At 33.5% G+C, this 8,197-nt stretch overlaps 1 non-coding gene across 1 annotated transcript; it reads right to left on the minus strand.

Annotated features, from left to right (window-relative positions):
* Window positions 1–300: 300 nt before the first annotated feature.
* Window positions 301–400, minus strand: LOC124889186. The gene has a single exon (XR_007047798.1). It is a non-coding gene; the product is annotated as a U6 spliceosomal RNA (small nuclear RNA).
* Between the last annotated feature and the right edge of the window lie 7,797 nt (window positions 401–8,197).

An 8,197-nucleotide genomic window follows, 5' to 3' on the forward strand; every position in this document is an offset into this window, starting at 1 on the left:
GGAAAACATCATCAATCTAGAGAAATTATTGCCAGTTATTATTATGTAGGTCACAAAATCACTTTTATTAATTAAAGAAAAAGTAGCTGGTTATTGTTTTTTAGATACCAAATCGCCTTTTCTAATTAAAGAAAAAATAGCCAATTATTACTCTATTCTTTATAGATTACAAATCTCTTTCTTAAACTAGAGAAATAACACTAGTTGGTTATTAACCTATAAAATACAGTATTGCTTTTTTATTTTATTTTTTAAAAAAGAAAGTGGTGAATCACTACTCTCTTTTTTTTTTCGAAAAAAAAAAAAATGTGGATCATTTTTAGATTTCCGTGTCATCCTTGTGGAGAAATATTCTTCTTCTTTATATGGTTCTAATTTTATCGGATATCCCCAAAGGGATAGTGAATCGCTACTAAGTTTACCACATATATAATTAAAAAACAGCAATATCATAGCATCATCTTCCCTCTTTGTTTTTTAATTATTCTTTTTTCTAAAGAAAAAACACCTAAACATAAATTAGTAGTTAATCAATTTTGTTATGGAATCCACCTCTTCTTCAATTTTCATTTCTCCATTTTTTTCAAGTTCTTATTTGAATTGAAAACATATGTTATAATTAAAATTTAATTACTTAAATAGTTTTATACTTTCTATGTATTTACAGTTTTTTCTTTTTATGTGTTACCACTTTATATCTGGCATCATGTGCATAATCCGAGTCATTCTTTCTGCAACAAGTCCATAGTGCACGATGTGTACACAATCTCTAGTTGAGTTACTCTTATCTTAGAAAGAGGAGTCGTCGGCTGGTATGGAGTGGCTGCAAAGCTAAAGAAGCCACTATTGACCATACGCTCCCCCAAACAGCCTTGTTACTCAACCCCAGCGTGGGTCATCCTTTAGGTCATGCTTATCTGCATCATATTGAGACCTAGCGGGATCTACTTGGTCCTTCGTAGGAGACTCGCCCATAAAGCATCTCTACATGCTAATTGTTGCATTTTTACGTACTGATTTGGGGCAAAGCATGTGTTAGAAATAAAGTGTGTTGACAAGAAATATGAGAAAAAAAAAAAAGAAAGGTGAATAAAAAAAAGAGTGTCATAGGTTATTTTTAGAATTCTTTATGGCTTTTGTTCTTCACAACCAAAAAATTCAAAAAGATTTTTCACTTTTTGCACTCATTTGTTAAAAACAAAAACATCAAAAAGATTTTTCCTTTATCTCCTTTAGCATGCATTCATAATTTAAAATTTTCAAAAAAAGATTTTATTTAGGAGTTTTTATAAAAGAAAATTAAAAAAAAATAGTGTCTATTTCATAAAATGAAAATACCAAAAAGATTTTTCTTTCATAGTTATTGGTGTCATGTTTATGCGAAGTGTCCAATTAAAACCCCAAAAAGATTTTTATTTTTCATCGTCCGTCTGTAATCGTGTCTCTCAAGTCGAATCTTAGTTTGACTTAATCCTTAATTGTCTAATTTGAACGAACTACGCACCCCTAATTCTTCTCTCTCGGGAGTGAGATACATAGGCAGCCTATTGTTGGTTCGGGGATCTTATTTAAAAAATCCAAAAAAAATTCTTCACTCTTTATTAGAGTAGGTGTTTCATATACATCTCTAAAACAAAACCACAAAAAGATTTTTCTTAAACAATTTCAAGTTTCATTTTCGTATGAAATTGAAAATCGAAAACCCAAAAAGATTTTCTTTGGTAATCATAGGTTTCATTTTGTATAGGATGTTAAATCTGAAAAATTCAAAAGATTTTCGTTAATTTTTTTTTTGTCAATTTGTTATTTTCTTTTCTTTTTAAAGTTTCAAGAGAAAAAAAAAAAGAAAAAAGAGTTTAATTGGCCATTTTGGCAAGACTTCACGAACTACGCACACCTGATTCTCCTCTTTCGGGGTGAGGTACGTAGGTGCCCTTTTTGGGTTCAGTGATCTTTTTTCAAAGAAAAGGAAGAAATAAAGAGTTTTTGAAAAAGTGTTTCACTCTAACACATTTGTTACCTCTTGTTCAGTTAGTTTGAGGTGGTTGGTTTGTGGCATCCTAGCTGGTCTTCCATATCACACCAAATCCAAGGAAGGGTTAGTTGTGTTCAACAAGGATATGGAGAGTAACTTCGTGGACCAAACAAACAGTCAGGAAAATGAGATTTTAAAGCAAGAAATTATGAGTTTGAGACAACAAATGATTGAAATGTATCGAGCTTGGGCTAGTGGGTTGCTTCCTCATTCATTCCCCACAATTGACCCTGTAAATACCTTGAGTTTTTTATCACAATTGCAAAGCCAGTTTCCTATTATTGATGATGCACCACAACATACCTCAGAATCCATTCCAAGCCAAAAGCGCCCCAATGCTTCCATCACTCAATCTTTAGCCCTTCAGTATAAATCTATCACATTAACAGCACCACATATTGCCTGTGCTTTTGTTGCTCAACCTTCTATTGAGGTTTTTACTTTGGCTATCAATCCAACAGTTGTGCTTTCCCAGGCCGCTAGTTAATACATGTTCAATACTCTTGATGATCATTATTATGTTCCTAAACCCACATCAATGTTAATTGGACCACCAAAATTTCTTAACAAGAAGTCTAGGGATAATTTTACACCAATTAAGGAGTCGTATGCCAATTTATTCCAGAAATTGAGAGAGTTGGGCATGATTACTCCTCTCCTTGGGTATACTCTTAACCCGCATTCAAGAAATATTTATCCTCACGTGCAATGTGCATATCATTCTGATATTCAGGGTCACAGTATTGAGGATTGTCATGCTTTGAAAAGAGAAATAGAAAGGATGATTCAAGAAAAATTGATTGTGGTGCAAAACATTGACACCTCAACTGTCCCACAGAGTTCTTCGCCAGCATATGGTAATGCATAATATGTGGGAAACAATGAGTTAAGCATGGGGATCCAAAACTTATTTGTTGAAGGGAATGTGTCTGGTCGTGGTAGAAGCTTTAGTCATGCTGATATGCAAACCAGTGACTAAGTTATCAGGTTGAGAAATTGAGAAGTCACCTCTCTCCCTACTAGGAAGAGGTCTAGTAGTTTATTTTATTTTCTTTTCTGTTATCCAAATTATTTCAGGGTTGTAGTTCGGGATCTATCTTGTTTTGTCCCTTTGTCGTTATGTTCAAACCTTTCTATCTTTCATTTTAATTAAATGGAGTGACCCTTTTTTCCTTTGTGTTTTAAATTTGTGTTATTTGTTTGTTTTCTTTACATATCACATTTTATGTTGATTCTAGTCATATGACATGCTAGCGGAATTTTCAGCCAAATCTTGAAATCCAGTTTAAGCATGAACATTGAATCAGAGAGTTAAAGTTAGAAAAAGAGAGCATCTGAGAAAATAGGTAGAGTGTTGAGACATTTGATGACAAGTTGAAGCCTTCTTTAAAAATTAAGGCACTTATTTTGAGAATCACAAGAATAACTTGGTCATCAATTGAAAGACATAGCTTAATTAGGTCAAATAGTGGTTGCGTGAACAGAAAGAAAATCATCTCCATGAAGTCATGAGTCCTTCAGCATAAGGAATGTTTAACAAAAGTGGAGTGATATGTTGAACAAAGTGAAAGAGTAGTGATGCACAAATTCAGTTAAAGTTAGTGCTGTAAAAATGACATGAATGATCTCCATCTTTCATTTTCACATTGCATGATGTGTACTTGCATTTTTAAGGATTGATATGACGAAGGCATTTCATTCTACTATCCAAACGTTATGTCATCCTTTGTTTACCACATTTGAGCTTTAGTTCTATTTTCTTTCATACCCCTCTTTTGGAATCAAGATAGAGTTAGCAAAGCTCAAAAGAAAAGTGTCAAGCAAAACAATAGAGTCAGAAAATTTTCAAAAAAAAAAAAATGTCCAAAAAGAAAGAAAAGAGAAGAGTGTCAAGGAAAATAAAGTCAAAAAAGTTCCAAAGAGAAAAAGAGTCAACAAAAGAAAAAAAATTAGAATCAAATGAAAGAACAAGCTACCGGAACTATGCATGACCTGATTCTCCTCTCTCGGGGGTGAGATACGTAGGCTGCCCTTTTTAGGGCTTGGTCTAACCAAATAAATAATTTAGAATTGCCCAGTCAAAGAAACTGGGGCATGAGTTATTCATTGTTTGAGTTGATTCCAAAATTTGTAAGTCCCCCCCCCCCCACTTTAAGTTTCGTTTGAACCTCATACCATCCATTCTTTATAACCCTATCCAGAAGTCAAGTTACAACTAAAAAAATACCTTCAAACCAATTTTTGAGGATGTTAAGGCTAAGCATGTAATAGATATGAGGATGCATTTGGGGAACTACTTGTCTTCCTCAACATAAGGAATCAAGAGAGAAATAAAAATAGGAGATCCTTATTGGTGAAAATCCTCACGGCCACCGTAAGGAAATGGTAAGTTGAGAGAAATAAAAATGAGAGAGTCGTATTGGTAAAAACCCTCACGGGCACCATAAGGCGATGGTAAGCCGAGAGAAAAATGAGAGAGGCTTGCTGGCGAAAATCCTTCAAGGTGTCACTAGCCGAATAAGGTCTTGAATGCAATTGACCTAAGGAAGCAACTCCGTTTCAAGACCGTTAACTCAACAATAGCTGGTAGAAAGTATGGGTAGAAAGATCAGACAGATTAATTCAAATGCATGGCAAAATCATTGTTGACACCTAATTTTTTCCCTCCACAACTACGTTTAATCTCGGGTTTCTTCGATTTTTGAATAAAATCACAACAATTATTTATTCTAAATAAATGCATTTTAAAATAGGTATTCGGGCTAATTTTTTCATTTAAGTGATAATTATATATTTTCGTATTTGCATATATGAGATTGTATAAATGACATCATTTAAATGAACATTTTCATCAAAATTGGACTTTAAATTAAGAATTATTTGGAAAATAAATTTTAAATAGTTAAATCTTGATTTAAATACAATTTATTCTTACAAATAATCTATTTGGAGAAATACTTGTTTGGTTTTATTAAATCAAGAAGCTCGGGGTTGAACAAGGGGTCAATTCGTATCAAATTTTGATTTGATTTAGTCAATTTATTGAATTTGGCTCTGATTGAAATCAAATTGGCCCCAATTGAAATGCAATTAACCAATTGGTATTTAATTTAGCTATAATTTAAATTCAATTGCCTAATTAAAACCCAAATATCCCAATTCTAGCCCAATCCTTAAAATTACCTCCTAATCTACCCAATTCCAGGCCCAATACTTAAATCCCAAACCAACCCATTTTAAACAAAATCAACCCAGCCCAACAATTCTCTAAATGACAGCCCAACTCAATTAATAACCCCCAGCCCAAAACATTCTCCTGACCCGGGCCCAATTCATCTTCTCCAAATAATATCAGCATCAACAACATTCGAGAACAACAATGCCAAAACCACCTTCACCTGAAATGGCCTCTTCTCACCAAAAAAGGCTGCCCACCTCAACTTTCGGCCCAATCTCGCCAGAAACTATAAGTCGGAGATCGAACCCACAAAATCCAAGTTGTTTTTGTCTATTTTGACCAAATTCCATCCGACAACGATTATAAATCAAAATGGGTCAGTTGGTTCATTCGGGGTAATTCAAATTTTTGTTGGTTTATTCAAGTTGCGGGTTCGACATTGAGATTCTAGTTGGGTCGAGGTTCGTTGCTCTGTGAATTCTGATCCATCACGGATTGTTTGAAATAAAAATTATCAAATTGAGATCCAATTCTACATCCTCGGTCTTTTTATTTCATTGTTTATTCTATTCTATGCATTGAATTGAACATGATATGAATTGTTGTTGTTGCAATTCTGTGATTAATTTTGTGATTATAGACTGCGTGTTGAAATGAATCTTTATTTGTGTTTAGAATGGATTTGGGGGCGAGAATAGAGAAATTGATAAAATATTAATTTGTTTAGTTCAGTTAATTGACGGATGTAAATTTATTTGGTAGTATCATGATAAGACCGTCAAAAGCGTACGCAAATAGTAGGCCTGGGTAGGAAAATTTGGAATTTATGGACTGTTTGAATGTTTGGAATGTTTGAGGAATGATTTGTCTTTCTTGTATTTAGAGAATATATTCGTTTAGCCGGAGAATGCCCCGAGACACATTGTATTTATTCACCGGGGAATGCCCCGACGTATTATATTGGCGGGATGTTCTTGATCAAGGCTCGAGGCATTGGGTATAATGGGAGCGTAGTTCAGTATTAGTGTAGGTTATAATAGGATTTATTTTTTGCATTTTTATTTTGGGACTGTATAATTGGACTGAACACTATATTTTGAATTTGTTTTGTTTCATGTGTTTGATTGATTATTTTATGTGTTTTTGTGTGGTTTATACGTTTGTAATTTCAAACTAGCTGATATGCTCCACCAAGCGACCATGGTCGAACCACGGGATCGAGGGGTGCCTAACACCTTCCCCTCGGTCAACAGAATTCCTTAGCCGGAATCTCTTTTCGCGGATCAGTTTAAAAGAGTCAAAATCATTTTAAAAAATAAAAGATTTCCAAAAGTGACATGGCACACCAGCTTTATGTCAAGTGGCGACTCTGAGTTTTGATTGTTAAAAGTCTTTTTCAAAATAAATTTTCATCTTTTGTCACTCAATAATAAAAACCTATTTGACCCTTAAAATGATATCTTTTTAGTGTAAAAAGGGGTGTGACAACGCTCTATGTAACATACTAAATAATCATTTAATTATTGATCACCAATACTATTTTGCACTTCATTTTTTATGTGCTTCATGAAAGAAAATGCTCTTTCCACAATTGTCGTAGCAACGGGTAAAATTAGAGCCAACTTCACAAGTAAATAAACAAGTGAATAAGTCTCCACAAAATTTGCCTCAACTAATGCCTTTGCCAAGCCATGAATTCCTTGCAAGTTGGAGAATTTGGAATTACCACCTCACATATGAACTATGAAAGTATAAAGTTGGTAACTCAAATCTTGAAGCTTTCCATCATCAAACTCATTTGGATAACACTTCGCTAAAGTCATGATTCTATCTTTGTCAAAGTTAGAGAAAGATTTGACAGGATTCAAACTTCCCATCCCAAGAAGCAAATCACTACTCACTACATCAAAACGATCATTAAGGTCTTGAAGTTACACATCAATGACAACATAAAAGATTTCAACTCACAAATGGTGCGAATAACAAACATCCAAACACTTATGTTTTGACTTTCCAGAAAAATAAGGCTCATCTAATTTGGGAATTAAGATACCATGTGAATCATAAAATGAAGAAACATCATCTAATAAAGATTCCCACCCATTTTCTCTCATATCTTGCAATCTTTTCTTTGAGATGTTAAGAAATTCCACGGTATTAACAATATCATGATCTTTTTTTTTGTAAAATCTTGCTCAACTCATTTGAAATGGCCAACACTTTCAACATCAAGTGAAGCATAAAAACAAATTTGAATGTTTTGACCTTTGTCAAAAGATATTCCGCTTGATTTTTAACACTTGAGGGAGAACCTTCAATTTCAATCACTTCAAGCACATGAACAATAGATAAGAAAATAACAAAAAAATTATTCAATATTTTGAAATATGATCCCCAACGAGTATCACCCAGTCTTTGAATCCCACGTTCTTGATGTAATCCTTGTCCTGTATGAGCTTCACCGGACTCAAATAATTGCTTTAAATTTATGGTTTGATGATGAAGAAGTAAATCTCTACGCTTAAAAGATCCTCCATTAACATTCAACACATTAGTAACAATGATCAAAAAAGTCTTCAACTTCCAAATATTTTTTAGCAATAGCAACAAGTGTTAGTTGCAATTGATGTGCAAAACAATGAATATAATATGCCGAAGGACTATCTTTCATAATTAAAGTTTTGAGACCATTTATCTCTCCTTTCATATTACTAGCTCCATCATAACCTTGTCCACATATTTTGGATGGACTTAGTGAGTGATTGGAAAGCAAAAAATAAATTTCTTTCTTCAATGAGCATGTCGATGTATCACTAACATAGTCAAGACAGATAAATCATTCGACAACTTCCCCATTCTTATCAGCATACCTCAAAACAAGAGCCATTTGTTCTTTGTGTGAGGTGTCTTTGGATTCATCAACTAATATTCCAAAGTAATCTCCATTCAAGTCCTTAATTATAACTTTTAATGTTTCTTCACAA

Source organism: Capsicum annuum, chromosome 11, assembly GCF_002878395.1.
Source record: "Capsicum annuum cultivar UCD-10X-F1 chromosome 11, UCD10Xv1.1, whole genome shotgun sequence".
Classification (NCBI taxonomy): Eukaryota; Viridiplantae; Streptophyta; class Magnoliopsida; order Solanales; family Solanaceae; genus Capsicum; species Capsicum annuum.